At 35.7% G+C, this 16,418-nt stretch overlaps 1 protein-coding gene across 6 annotated transcripts in view; it reads left to right on the top strand.

Annotated features, from left to right (window-relative positions):
* Window positions 1–16,418, top strand: part of LOC101892489 (trichohyalin) — a 282,665-nt gene that overhangs the window by 101,084 nt on the left and 165,163 nt on the right. The gene's annotated exons all lie outside the window — the stretch shown is intronic.

The raw sequence follows: 16,418 nt of genomic DNA, 5'->3' as shown, positions 1-16,418 counted from the left end.
TATATTTGTTACCCACAACCGTAATATGCACTCCGTAACAACGATATTCAGGGAAATATATCAAATACGGCTCAGAAATATCTTTGCCAAATTTTATCGAGATTGGTTCAGATTTGGATATAGCTCCCATATATATCATTATCCGATTTCAAATTAATTGTGCACCAAATGGGCTATACAATTCCGAATTTAAAAGATATTTAGTCCTTTGAACTTTAAATTATAATTATAATCATACCGTGTATGATTGAATTCTCCAATAAAAACTTTTAATTGTTATGCGGAGCTCTACTTAATTAGCAAAGTGGTGTAGGGTATCATAAAGTCGGCCCAACCAGACTTTACGACTTTCTTTACTGGTTTCTATATAAAAAGCCTTCAGTATCTGAAGATTTTTTAGAGAAAAAAAATCGGCCTCAGTAAATACTTTCCCCATAGGAAAAAATCGTTCTCAGTAGCTAAGGAATCTTTTTTCCATGGAAAAAATTGGTCGTCAGTAGCTGAGGAACTTTTTTTTTATAGAAACAAATTTTTCCTCCTTTCTTTGGACCAAATCCGTTTCAGGACATTTGGAGTCGATCTAGCGATGTTCGTCTGTCTGGTTGTTGCACACGATAACTCTCGAAGGGAGTATCCGATTTAACCCAAACTTGATACATCGTAATATTTTTATCAAACTTAGATCGAGCTCGGAGATGGCCAATATCGGTCCAGACCTCCTGGTAACTCCACCACAAGAGGTTGCAAATTTTAAAAAATATATTTTTCGGCATAGAAAGACAACGGATAATCCGATTTTGCTGCAACTCTGCACATCCTAATATTTGCATCAGTGCTAGGCTTTGTGCGAAAATTGACAATATGGGAGTGGACCATCAAGTACCTCCCCCACAGAGGGTCAAAATTTTGAATAATTACAACTCTTATAAAACGTAAAGAGTCCAATTGTCATCAGATTTCGTACATCCCAATATTTTTATAAACTCAAATCTACATAGTCCAGGTATGGACGTTGCAATATTTACATCATATTTATTTAGGTCTTATACGAAATGGACAATATTGGCCAATTCATTTGGAACCTACTCCATTGAGGGTCAATAGTTTGAATAATCATAACACAAGTCAAAATATATTCAAATAATCGAACATAGGCTGAGGGTATACATATGTCGGCAAACCCCACTGAAACTTTTTAACTTGTTTTTGTAGAATAAAATCTCGTCCCCCAGTAACTGAGAGCCTTTTTCTATAGAAAAAATCTCGTCCCCAGTAAGGGCCTTTTTTATATAGAAACAAATCTCGTCCCCAGTAATTGAGAGAAAAAAGTATTTGAAGACATTTTTCTATAGAAAAAATTGTACTCTCAATAGCTAAGAAAATTGTTTGTTCCTAAAAAGCTATTAAAAAATAAAAGTGTATTTTGTTGCCATGGCCTGCAAAAAACACCCTCCAGCCCACTCAAATAAAACGATCTAATGAAATGTCATTTGATCCAAATTCTCAAAATATTTTTATTAATACAACTTTATTCCCTCATCAAATGAAGAGCACTTCATTAGATTGAGAACATTAATTTCAATTTTATAAAACTATATAAATTTCACAAAGTTTCAATTATTAACATCAAAACAAAAGTTTTTGGCAACATAAACCCATTGTGGGACATTAAAACTACTCAAACCCCTAACACATCATAACAATGTAAATTCCCTCTCCCCAAAACAAAACGAGAACACCCACATCAAACACCAAGACAACAAAACAGTGTAAGTACAACAAAAATAATCCACAGAATTATTGGCCCTAAAGAAACATCACATCTGGCAAAAATGTTTGATTATTGTTTTAAAGTAGAACTACAACGTGTTGCTCTGCCGCTTTGGCAATTCTCGGCTATTGTACTCTGGTGTAATGCAGCAATTCGTATACACAAAAAACACATTCATCCATCTATCTACCAACATAACTACTGGCATACAGTTTTTTTTTTTTTTTTTTTTCAAATAAATATCTTCAGTTCCAACTAACAACGACGACCCACGCTATGGCCTTTTGCCCCCAAAATAAAACAGAAACAGAAATACTCTTTTTTAGTTGGCGGACGATGTAAATGTTGTGAATGTGGATCACTTGTTTCCGAGTTGGCTAGCTGCAAGGAAAATATATTTGAATTTTTCTAAAACAGAAAAAGTCCAAAGAAAGAGAGAGAGAGACAGAGAGAGAGACAATCACAAAATGCCATCAAAGCAAATTAAGTGGTGGGTGGTTGTTGAAGTCAGAGTAAGGGTAGTAGTTCTTTTTTGGGGGCATTTAGGAATTTTTAAATAATTTTGTAGTAGACTTTTAGGCGCAATGACATACTGCTTGTGATTTGGGACTTTTGAACCCAATTCTTGCGTACTTGAATGCTTCAAGAATCTGCAGATTTCTTTTAACAAGATTTAATATATATATATATATAAACCTCATTCTTGGGTGGCGCGTGCTGAGTGCGATGGTGCTTAGTCCTCTTGGAATGTTAATACACCCTCCAGAATATTTTCGCCATAATATTCGGCATCAGAATAAATGATGCCACGGTCGATTAATACGAGCGGTGAGCAACCATCGGCTATTATGGCGGCCCACACCATCAGCATGGCCGGCGCTTGAGTTCTGGTGGCCAACCGAAGGTGCACATTTTCAGCTGACCTCTTTGGCAAGTAAACACCATCATTTTATTTGTTTACAAACTGCTGGACAACGAATGTTTTATCATCGGAGAAAACCAAATTCCGCAGTTCACCACTTTCGGCCAAACGAAGCAACTCTTTTACTCTTTTGAGTCTATTTTCTTTCTATTGCGGTGTAAGTTCTTACACTTTTTGGAACTTCAATGGCTTTACCTCGAGCTCATTTTTCAATATTTGCCGAATGGAATTTTGCGATATGTTCAACTCACAAGCCATTTTTCGGGCACTGCGACGCAGGTTTCGATCAAGTCGCTTCTTTACTTTTCGAAACATTTCTGCTGATGTTGCTGTTTTCTTCCGTCCACTTCCTTGACGTCGGGCTACGCTACCAGTGTCACAGTAACGAGCGATGGTACGAGACACAAAAGATTTATTCATATTTAAATGCTGGAGTGCTCTAACGATAGCCACTCGTGGTTTTCCAGCCAAATATAAAGAAAACACACTAGCACGTCTGAATTCCATCGCGAATAACTTTTTTTTGGAAAATTCTCACCAAAATGCATTTGTACGCTTGTAAACAATATAATGGCTGTCACTGGAATAATTTTAACAGCTGTCGAACGAGTGATTTGGAAATGACAGCAGTCTGAAGTTGGTTGCATCTCACCCTGTATATGAAGTTTTGATTAGTTTTTTTTTTAAACTAAAAAAATTTTGCATTTTGAGCACTAAAATACCTAAAATAACTGTTGGCACGAATCTAAAATTTAGAGGTGGAATTTTCGCTGAAGAAGTTGGGCGCACTTACTAGTTAAGGATGATTTTCAAAATTGTTTATATTTTGGTACTTTTTGACAAAAACAGAATAATCTCAAAGCTTTTTTCTGTCCATGTTCCATGATTTTTTATTAGGCCTTTTGAAATGTTTGCCAGAAACATCGCGAAGTCGCACATGACCACTCTGCCCATTAACGCAAAATAAATGAAGCAACCCCAAAATGACAAAACCACCTTAACTAAATATCATTACAAATTCTACCAGAGTCCATATTACAGCCTGGAGAGTTATTTCTTCTTCGTCTTCGTGAACTAAGTTTGTACAGAACGGCATAGCAACAAGCTAACATAAAACAAAAGTTCAAGATAGGTCCGTTAAGTGAAGGAGGCGAATATTACATTTGATTACACACAAACACCGTGACTACACCACCCAATTTTACGGAATGGGGTGGGGTGGGCTTGTAAATATTTTGTTGGCATCCAACCAACAATTATAGAATTTACATACCTTCTGCCTCAGTAGAAAATTGTACTTCTCTTGGAAATACTTAATTTTTGGCATATTTTAGTTTGCTTTTTTTAATTGGAGGGCAAGGTAATTTGGCGTTTTGTTGTAAAACTGGCGAAATAGGTTCAACATCTTTCATTAAAGGGTGTGGCCTGCTACGCTATACGTTTAATTGCGTATAGAAAACATACAAATCTAAAGAAATTTATGAAGGAGTCTATTTCTTATTAGAGAAGATCGATTAAACAAAAATCAAAACTCTCGCATTAGGGTCACTAATGGTGTGATGCTTTGTATTTTAAGCTTTTTGTATTTTTAACATATACATAAAGTTTCAAAAAGATATAAAATGGTAAAACGTTGTTATTGGTCGAAAAGGGCATTAACATGGTTGAGTTGTGGCGTCATTTTTGGTTCATTATATTTTAAAGGTACGAAAAATATTAAGAGGGAGTTAATTAACCTTCAATTGAATCAAAAAGGCGTATTTTTCTTCCTTTTAAAAGAATATGGTTAAAAACTTCCTTGAAACGGGATCGTAGCAAGTCAAAATATTCTACAAAATTATTTGCCAGAAAATTTTACTATAGATCCTTAAAGACATCTAGACGCTAAATCTTACCTAAACGCCAGGAGTTTAGATATATTAAAAACATATTTAAGGGTTTAAGTCGTACTTTGTGTGATTTTATGTAAAAATCTCCAACAAAGGATCATTTGAGAGGCATGACGCCAAAGACAAAAATTTTCCTCATCAAATTTCACTGCAAGTCAACAAAGAAAATAAATCTCTATTTCCACTGTATATCCAAAATATATCTGCACCCATGTTCCCAACGAAAAATCGGAAAATAATTCCTTCTTTTTGCGATTAATATTTCCTAGGATTTTTTTTTTTTTGAGTTGGCACCTGCATATCACATAAAATGTTGTTTAAGGTTGAAGGCGTCAAAAGAAAACAATATTTAACACAAAATTTTACTATTAACCTCAGAATAAACCATATATCTAGGTACTACAGGGTTGCCCATATTCGACGGACCCATGTTTTTTTTAATCAAAGAAAAAAAATTTGGCTGTTGGCAATGTTAATTATTTCATTTGTTCCAAGTTGATTTGTTTACATCAATTTTTGAATATGAAATCTCTCAAATGGCCGCCTCTAGCGCTGATGACGTATTGTGCCCTTTTTGCTGCATTTTTCATCGTTTTTGCCAACATATCGGCCGGAATAGCGGCTATTTCTTCACGAAAGTTGTCCTTGAGCTCTTCTACGGTCCTTGGCTTGTTAACGTAAAACTTTGACTTCAAATATCCCCACAAGAAAAAGTCAGGCGGAGTCAAATCGGGCGAACGTGGTGGCCAGTCCAAATCATCACTTTTCGACATCAAACGGCCCGGAAACAAATTATTCAGAAAATCGATTGTTATGCGACTTGTGTGCGGTGTTGAAACCAGAACTGCCTCATACGCTTTCGACGAATAATTGTCATCACAAAATTGGTCATTATGTCGCGATAACGCTCCTGATTGATGGTAACAGCATGGTCATTTTCATTTTGGAAGAAAAACGGCCCAATGACCGTTTTCGCACTAACGCCGCACCAAACTGTGACTTTTTCGTCATGAAAAGGCACTTCTTGAATCTCCTGAGGATTTTCAGTGGCGTAAAAATGGCAATTTTGCTTATATACGGTCCCATTCAATGTGAAATGGGCTTCATCGGACATGATAATTTTGTTCCAAAATTGCTCGTCATCTTCGGCCATTTCGATGACTCTTTGAGCCCATTCCAATCGACGAGGCTTGTCCGCAGGCAACATTCTTTGCGTCAATTGAATTTTGTACGGGAACAAATGCAAATCAATGCAAATAATCCGTTGTAAAATGGGCCGAGCCATGCCCAACTGCTGAGAACGGCGTTTTTTGGATGTTCTTGGGGGCCTCTCGATCGGCAGCGATATTCTCGGCCGATCGCCTTGGTCGACTTTTATATTGCCTCTTCGGATTAGAAAGAGCCTTCCAGTCGTATAAACGCTTAATGGTGTTCTTAGAAGGCGCACTTCTCGCATTTTTAATGCTCTCATATATCTTCAACCGATTTCGGGTTAATAGTGCACAAATGACTAATATAATTCCAAATGACATGTATTTTAGTACATCCCACTAAATTCAGTATAGAAGCAAGTAAATCACATTTGAAGAATATCGGTTCAGATATAGCTATAGCTCCCATATATATGTTTCATCCAATTTCGGGTTTAAGTCGCTCACATGCGTACTATGCACTCCAGAAGAATGATATTTGGTACCGGACATCAGATACTGCTCAAAAATACCTTTGTCAAATTTTACAGAGATTGGTTCCAATTAGTATTTAGATCCCTTTATATCTTTATATCTTTAATCTATATCAGTTTTATCAGCACAAGAGGACGGAATTTTGGCAATTACGACTGAACTCATCCTATAAGCCAGTATTTCAAATTTAGTGTAAATCGGTTCAGATATAGCCATAGCTCCCATATATATGTTTTATCCGATTTGGGGTTTAAAGTCTCTCACAAGCGTAATATGCATTCCACAACAATGATCTATGGTACCAGATATCAGATACAGCTCTGAAATGACCTGCATTTTTGCACTGCCGAATGAAGTCAGTCTAGAAGGAAATACATTAGATCAGATATAGCTATAGCATTTTCATCTGATTTGATGTTTAACTCCCTCACTTTCGCAATATGCATTCGACAGCCATGATATTTGGTAGCATTTATAAGGTACGGCTCAAAAATTCCTCTGCCAAATTTTATCAAATCGGTTCAGATTTGGATATAGGTCCCATATATATCTTCGGGACTTACGTTTCCATTTTGTGCAACTCGGCTCCGAAATATATGTTTTAAACCAAGTGTTATCATGCACTCTATAGCTAACTGTAACTGCTCTAAAGACAAATGTTGATAGGTGGCATGATCTACTTGAAATAAATGCCATCGTTACAGGAGCTCTACCAAATATATTAATTACCAACGTTAAATTTGAATATTATTATTCACGGCAATTAATCGAGGACTTAAAATCGATTATATGTATTTATAATTTTATGCCCTTCTGAGTGGGTGTGCGTTTCGCATTATGACTAAGAAAAATCGACCTAAAACGTTCAAAATGGCACTAACTTTTAACACCTGTTTTAAAATATTTTAAATATTTTTTAAAGTCAGTAACACAGCTTGTAACAATTAAATCATTCTATTTTTTTTTAATTTCCAAAACTCAACATCCCATTGTGCATTGTGTTGAGCAATTTATTTACTGTTGGCCCCCACACTGGTCGTGGATGATGGTCTTGGTATTGTCTGCAAGAATTACTGCCGCTGTTACTGCGTTATGTTACTCATTTACATTCATGTTTATTACATATGCTGCACACACACACACCACTCTACTCGCGTATGTGTGTGTGTGTGTGGATTTTTAAATTACTATAAATGACTCTTGAAATAGAAGTGACATTATGTATATAAATATACTTTTTTATATTTACATACGCGACTGTGGGTATGAATGTATATAAGTTAGTATGTCACTGTCGCTCTACATATTTTTTATATTGTACATTTCACATGTGTGTGTGTGTGAGAGCACCATGTTTAATTTCTTTGTTATTTTTAGAGCGGCTTGTGTTTGATCACATCAGAGAGTAGCAGCGTAAAAATTGTTATACTGGACTGAATCGGCGTTGTGAATACCCATAAATTCTAGATGATAACCAAAGTCTTCCAGGGATGCATGATCTCCCCGGTCTTAAAGATCTTAAATAAGTTATTGATACAAAAATAATTATAAAACCAGCAGAGAAAGTCTTAAAGTTTGGCGGGGCCGACTTTATGATACCCTACACCACATTGCTAATTTATTAGAGCTCCGCATAACACTTAAAAGCTTTTATGGGAGAATTCAATCATACACGCTATGATTATAATTATAATTTAAAGTTCAAAGGACTAAATATGCCGAAGCATTTGTATCTTTTAAATTCGGGCTTGTATTGCCCATTTGGTGCACAATTAATTTGAAATCGTATAAAAATATATATGGGAGCTATATCCAAATCGGAACCGATCTCGATAAAATTTGGCAAAGATATTTCTGAGCTGTATTTGATACATTTCCCTGAATATCGTTGTTACGGAGTGCATATTACGGCTGTGGGTAACAAATATAACAAATCGGATGAACAGTATGTATGGGAGCTATAGCTATATCTGAACCGATCTTCACCAAATTTGACATAATAGCTTCTAGACACAATTTGGTAGTAAGTGCCAAATTTCATCCCATTTGGGCAAATATTAGACGTTTGGTGCACAATCAAAGCTAAATCGGACGAAGTTATATATGGGAGCTATATTCAAATCTGAACCGATCTCGATAAAACTTAGCAAATGTATTTCTGAGCTGTATTTGATATATTTCCCCAAATATTGTTGTTACAGAGTGCATATTACGGCTACGGAGGATAAAAATAACAAATTGGATGAACAATATATATGGGAGCTATAGCTATATCTGAACCGACTTCGATAAAATTTGGCATACTTATTTTCAGGTTCAATCTGATCGTACGTGCAAAATTCTATACTATTCGGACTGATATTACACGTTTGGTGCACAATGAAAGGCAAATCGGACAAAGATATATATGGGAGCTATATCTAAATTTTGACCGATCATCTCCAATTTTAATAGGGTTTGCCCTTGAGCCAAATAAATGATTTGTGCAAAATTTCATCTGGATAGGGCAATAAATGCGAACTGTACTTTGTTTACAAAAATACATGGACAGACGGACGGACGGATATGCATAAATCGACTCAGAATGTGATTCTATGCAGATCATCAAAAGGAACTATGGGTCTATCTCGTTTCCTTTTGCCTGTTACAAACAAATGCACAAAGACATAATACCCTGACCACCTTGTGGTATAGGGTATAACAAGTAAAAAAGCGGATTCGACGGATTTTTTTTTTTTAATTTTTCAAGTTCCCTCAAAATGGTGGAACGTAACTAATTCCCTCCACCATTTTTAAGGAACTTGAAAAATTAAAAAAAAAATCCGTCAAAAATTACACTTAAATGAATGTCATAGGCTGTAGTACCGATTCCGAACTTCAAATACGAAATTTGAAACAATTCCGTTGAATAATGTCGCTAATATCACAAAATTTGAAACAATTCTGGTGAATAATGTTGCTAATATCATCAAAATATCGAATATTCGGTGGTACCGTCATATGTAGGCTATACGAAGAGGTGGACCTCTATAGACAATTTTCCGTCATAGGTTGTAGTACTCATTATGAGCTTCAAACTTTAAAAACGAAATTTGTAACAATTCCGGGAAAAATGTCGCTTAAAGCATCAAAATACCGAATATCGGGGGGCACCGTTATAAGGGACTTACAAGACAATTCCCTTCCAGGGGATAAAATACTCAGAGGGAACTCCTTGTGTGGATTTTCAGATAATTCCATTGAAAATGTGGCTACAATCATCAAAATATCGAATATCGTGGAGTACAGATTTTAGCTCTATTGCTTCACCCAATACTAAATATTGTACCATTCAGTACTTTTCGTACAATTATAGTACACATTTCCGAAACCACCTCCATATCATAACCTCAGACACTTATATATATTATTACATATATGAAATTTCAGAATTTCAACTATGTCCCCCCAACCAATACCAAATGTAGTACCACTAAGTACTTTTCGTACAGTTATACGACGCATTTCCAAACCACCACCAAATCTTAAACATAAATATCATTCGTAGGCCAAATATCAAATTTCCGAATTTTATCTCTTCACCCAATACAAAATTGTACCAAACATAGTACTATTAGTACTTTTCGTGCACAACTTTTTATCACAAACCTACCAATAAAAAATTTAAAATTTTCAGATTCATCCCTTCATCCTAAACAAAATTGTTTTAAATGTGGTACCATTTTCTACAGTTCGCACACTTAGTACACATTTCCAAAACCACCTTCATATATCAAACTTACTTTACAACCTTGATTCTCATAACAAATTTTAAGTCTTTGACTATATCCGTGTACATAATACCAAATTGTACCATTTTAGAAGTTTAGTTCCATTTTAGAACTTTTTGTATCCTTGAAGTTCGAATTTCCAAAAAAAAAACCCTTAGGTACATCTACCCTGCACTCCGTCAGTGACTCTCATTCCAAATTTCTCATACTCATCTCGTTCCGTATTAAATTTTGAGTACATTTATGTACTTTTCGTAATCTTTTAGTACGAATTTCCAAAAACCCAGACTTATCACACTCCTACGCATTCTTTTTCTGGGAAAGTGGGTTTGTCGCTCTTTTTTCTATATATGTTTGTGTATGAGCATGAGCGTACACCGCGTCCCTCCCCCTTACATGCTCATATTAATGCGTACAGTGTTTTCCTACAACCTCTTTGGCTTACCCACACACACACATTTTTTTTCGAATTCTAGTACGAATATATGTGTGCAATTGTTGTGAGCCTGAGTCTGAGTATGTGTGTGTGTTTGTGTCCTCATTGGGGGTATAAATTTCAAGGATAACAAGAAACAGAAAATTATGGTACCCATTGCATACTTTACTCTACTCTAACCAAAGTTCGTTCATTCATACAGCAATCGTACATACGAGTACACATACCTACAAACATTTGTTCATTTTGGTAGATTTTCCTCGACATAGAAGTGCTATTAAAAAAACACCATGAAAGTTCGGTTTTTTGCGTTTTTTTACACAATAAACGTTAAAGCAAGTCGAGCAAAAAAAGAAACACAAGGAAGAAAATACGAAAAAAGCAGCGTGCCACTTTTTTCTTATTCCTCTTTTTTGTTGGAATAAAAGAAAAAAAATCTGTTACAATGTTTGTAGCTCTTTGTAAATTTGCGTTTATGTACGTTTGCCATGGTTATTTTTTTTTTTTTAATTCTGCCAGTTTCGTTTTATATGTGATGCTATGTTGCTGTCGGATGTGTGTGTGTGTGGCGAGTAGGTACATTTTTTGCTTTTCATTTTATTTGATGCCATGAAATATGAACACAATGCGTGTTTTGAAGATTATAAAAGAGAAACAGCGGCGACGACAAACAATGTTAGCGTCGCCATCACCCTCCTCTCTATTCAGGACATCAACCAGCCATGGTCGCCATTTCGCCCTCAAACAACACCACTTCAAACTAAACTCAATGTTTGGCAATAAAAATGTTTGGAATAAATTCCAAAATAGTTTTGTGTTGCAAAGCCAACCACATTGTCCAGTGATTTGAAATCTGTAAAAGGGTAAAAAATGGGAGAATTGTGGAGCACAGGTTTTATAATTTTAAATTTCGAAAGGAAATAAGAAATAGGTTTCTATAGGTATTAACAAGTGTCTGCGCTTTCGTCAGCGAAAAATCAACCTCAAAATTTAAGATTCGTTCTAACTGTTCCTGTTAGGTCATTTTGGAACTCAATATGTACATTTTTCTCAGTTTGGAAAAAAAGTTAAAAAGTATCAGTAGGTTCTGCCGAAAGACGAATAACCTCAGGCAATGTTCGATTATTTAAATATATTTTGACCCTCTATGGAGTGGGTCCTGAAGGAATGGCCCAATATTGTCCTTTTCATATCGGACCTAAATACATATTGCGACGTGCCAGGTTTGGTCTATATTGGTAACTTTTTCTTGTTGAAAGAAATATTAGATATAGCAAATTTTAAAGAATTGCTGACTTGTTTCGTAGGCTATGACATATAAAAGTATTGAAAATTGTAGCCTTTTGTGGGTGAGGTACCAGGTACCAGGGGTTCGCAGCTATATATCACCTTCACCACAGATCTTGTGCTAGCAAAAATGTTTGTATGTGTAAAATTTGAAGAGAGTGGAATGCTTTTTTTGCTTTCTTTGAGCGTTTGGTTTCTCAAAATCTTGAACCCTATGTGGGGGAGGTATCAGAAGATGTGGCCTGATCTCACCCATCCTTATAAGAGATCTTGTATTGATAGAAATATTGATATGTGCCAAGTCTGAGTGGAATCGGTTGTTAATTGCGCGATTTATAAGCTCCATGGATATTCACATCTTTGATCCTTTGTGTTGCAGATACCAGAAGGAACAGTCCGATCTCTACCGCCTTTATAGCAGATCCTGTGTTGATAGAAATATTCAGATGTGCCATGTCTAAATGGATTCGGGTTTTTATTTCGCTTTTTATGAGCTTACTTAATATTCAAAATCTTGACCTTTTGTGGGGGAGGTACCAGAAGGAGTGGACCGATATATTCCAGATTCACACCAGACATTGGGTTAATAATATTATTGGGATGTGTAAAATTTTAAGACAATCGGACTCTTACATCACATTTTATAAGTGTTGTAATTATTCAAAATTTTGTCCCTTTGTAGGGGAGGTACTTGATAGAGTGGACCGATATTGTCCATTTTCGCACTCGATCTAGCACTGACGAAAGTATTTGGATTTGCAAAGTTGGATCAAAATCGCATTATCGTCTCTCTTTCCGTGCGAAAATATATTTTTTGAAAATTTCGACTTTTTGTGGTGGAGATACCAGAAGAAGTGGACTGATACATTGCATCTTAACACCAGACTTAGGATTAAAAAATTATTGGGATGTGTGCAGTTTAAAGACTTTCGGACTCCTACATCGCATTTTATAAGAGTTGTAATTATTCAAAATTGTAACCCTTTGTGGGGGAGGTACTTGATAGAGTTGACGGATATTGTCCATTTTTGCATCTGACCTAGCAGTGACGCAAATGTATGGATTTACAAAGATCGAGCAAAATCGGATTATCATTTCTCTTTCTGTGCAAAAAAGGAATTTTTTGAAAAATTCGATCTTTTGTGTGGGAGAGATTGAAAATTCTTCCAAATCTTTAATTTCGAAGTTTACCGAGGAGGATATTAAGCAAAACAAGAGAGACCTTAATATCAAATTTGAGGGTTCAAGCCCCATACCCTAACCCAATACCAAATTTAGTAACATTTAGTACGTTTTGTACAAATACGGTACACATTTTCAAAACCAGTTTCTTCCTTCAACAGTGACATCCTTATCATATTTCAGAATTTTATATATACCATATACCATATACCAAAATTAGTTATATTTAGTACTCTTCGAACAATTATAGTAGACATTTTCAAAACCACCTCCTTATCTCAATTTCGGATATCAACAGAGACCTGAATATCAAATTTGAGGATTCCGACACTATCCCTACACCTAATACCAAATTTAGAACAATTTATGACTTTTGGTACAATTTATGACACATATCTTAAGCACAGACACCAACAGGGTGTCTTTACCTTTGTTTCTTTACCAAAATTTAACACATCTTAGTACTTTCAGCACAATTATTGTATGCTTTACTAAAACCACCTCCACATCTCAATTCCGGTTATCAACGGAGACCTCCATATCAAATTTGAGGATTCCGGCACCTTTCCCTTGACCAATAACAAATTTAGTACTTTTCGTACAAATATAGGACACATTTCCAAACCCACACGCCATATTTCCAACACACACACCATCAGCAATCTAAATATCAAATTTCACAATATTACTTCTATTTCTTCACCCAATACTCACACTCAGTAATTTTCGTACAATTTTAGTACACATTTCCAGAATTTCTTCCGTATGCCCAGGCTACACATAAACAGCGACCCCAATACCAAATTTCAGATTTCAAGTACTATCTGTTCAACCCATACCAAATTCTACCACATATAGTACTATTTAGTACGTTTCGTGTGCTTGCAGTATATATTTCCAAAACCACCTTCATATCTCAAACCTACCACCAACAGGACCCCCGATACAAAATTTCGCAATTGCAACTTAATCCGATCGCCCTAAAGAAAACTCTTTTAAATTTAGTACAGTTCGGCCACTTAGTACAAATTTCCAAAACCCCTTTATATATCAAACTTACTTTTTAGCTCTATCCGTTAAAAATACCAAATGATACCACTACAGAAATTTAGTACCATTTTAGAATTTTTCGTAATGGAAAAGTTTGAAAAAAAATCTTTTTTTACATTTCTCTTGCACTACATCAGGACTCCCATTGCAAATTTCAGATTTAAGTTTTTTCAATATCAAGATTCTAGCTTCAGCGGTTTCGTCTGAGCAAGATTCTAGATCAGTCGGTAGGTCATTCATTCATTTATTTCCGAACTCCACTAAATACAAGGTGGTGCAAAAGTTATCCTCCTATCAGAAAATACTATAAATTTTATGATTGGCCCCTAATGTCTTAAATACAGCCAAAAAACATCGGAATGTCTGTCAAGTACATAATGAGGTTCCTCGTTTTATTTCTAGCGCTAAATGGCCCCCAAAATCTCCGGATACCAATTCGTTGGACTATTGTGTCTGGAGAATGGGCCAAAATTCCGCAGAGCAACATTCGGACAGCGTGTGACGGTTTCATTGGCCTTTTGAAGGCCATAATTCATGCCAAAGGTGACCAATTCGAACAAATCTAAACTTATTCTTAAATTTGATGTTTTTTCCGAATTGTTTTTGCTTTTTTTTAATTTCTAACTCACCCTGTATGCACGTAACCGGAATCAGAATAATAGACCTCTACGATTATAAAAAGAATTAAATAATTTAATTCTTATAAAAATCGCCAAAAATTATTTAAACAAAATTTGGTCTCTAACACAAAAAGAATCCAAACTCCTTTAAAACTCTACCCTCCATCTCACTTGCAGAATACCAACAATTATGAATGACAGTCAATTATCCCAGCGAGAGAGATTTTCTCTGAACTTTAAACTAAACTCTTCCCCTTTTTTGCATCGTTGGTGAATTAAATGATATAAAATGTTAATGTAGCGTCACAGAACAAAAAAAAATCACTAAAGTACTAAACCAAATACAACAATAACAACAACAACAACTACAAGAAAAATCACTCTCTTTTGTAATACACCCAAAAATGTGTACAAAACATTTAACACTTTACAAAAAATATTAAAACTTTTTATAATCTTTGCTTGGTTACAAGAGACTGGGAGCAAAAATGGGGAAAATCCTTACTGTAACCTCGCCTCTATTGGGAGGGTGAGTCTGGGAGGGTAGAGCGTAACCATGGAGAGTAGTCCAACCGCGAATACCAGTATCACATTATAAACGGCAATAATTTATTACATGAATACATGATGTTCAGTTAGCTGGTTGGCTGACTGGATGGCTGGTTGGCTCAATGGCCCGCTGCTTGGTAACTTGGCGAATTGTGTGTTTTATAGTATCAACAAAAATATGGGAAGTGGGGGAAATACATAAAAAAATTAACCAGCAATTGTTTGTTACTAACGCTCGACCACAAGCAGCGAGAAATTCCGCCAATTACTTGCTGACGCGATATATATGTGTGTGTGTATGAATGAATGTATGTAGTGCTGGAATGCCAACCATCCAGCATATATATAACGATAATGCTTAAGGCAATTAGTTTTTTGTTGTTGTTTTGCTCTTTGGTCACAAATAATCGTGCAAAGTGGTATTTAACAAAAAAAAATTAAATGAACAACAGCAATCCCCCTTAGCTAAGTACTCTCTGTGACACATTTCCCTCTTAGCTCTACCCAGTGGTGCGTATACTTTACCACCACATCATTGCCCACATGGTACTCATACGCACCGCGGCCCAATGGGGGGAGAATGAGTAATAAACACCACACAACAAGGCATCGTCAGACGGGCCAACGTCAGACAGGCCAACGTCTTTCAGCTAGGCGTGAGCCATAAACGTGTCAAAATATAATGAGAATCATAACAACAACAGCACCAATGGAAAATAAAATAAAAGTAAAGCAACGAAACAAAAGCCAATTGGTGACTCCAAAATCGTAAAGAATGTTGGAATTATTCTCTTTACTGCTGTTCCTGCTGGTATGATGGAATTTATTGCAGGCTTATGGGGCGAATACATGACCATGATAACGAATTATATTTTTCAAGGGGCAAATCCTTTTTTTCGGAGCTCTCCAGCATTTGGAGGGCATATTGTTGTTTATTTTCTTTAGATTAAACAAGAAAAACATTGGAGTCATTGTGGGAAAAGATTAAAAGATTTTCCATCGTTATGAGGAAGGCAATTAATTTTGTAATTCCGTTGCAAAACAAACACAGTTATTGTCAAATCCCAAGTTATATTTTTAACAACTCCGAATCGAACTCTGGAATATAATAACTGAGGAAGTCTGTGAATTTTGAATGAAAAGAGACATTTCGATATTCTGTGTTAGGAGAGGAACTTTTTAAATTAACTGTAGTATTGATTTCATGAAAATAGATCTAGTTGTAGCTGAGGTACATAAGGTCAGATATTATCTATT

This window comes from Musca domestica, unplaced genomic scaffold (genome assembly GCF_030504385.1).
Source record: "Musca domestica strain aabys unplaced genomic scaffold, Musca_domestica.polishedcontigs.V.1.1 17, whole genome shotgun sequence".
In the NCBI taxonomy this organism is placed as follows: Eukaryota; Metazoa; Arthropoda; class Insecta; order Diptera; family Muscidae; genus Musca; species Musca domestica.
This window is presented reverse-complemented; position numbering and strand designations above follow the sequence as displayed.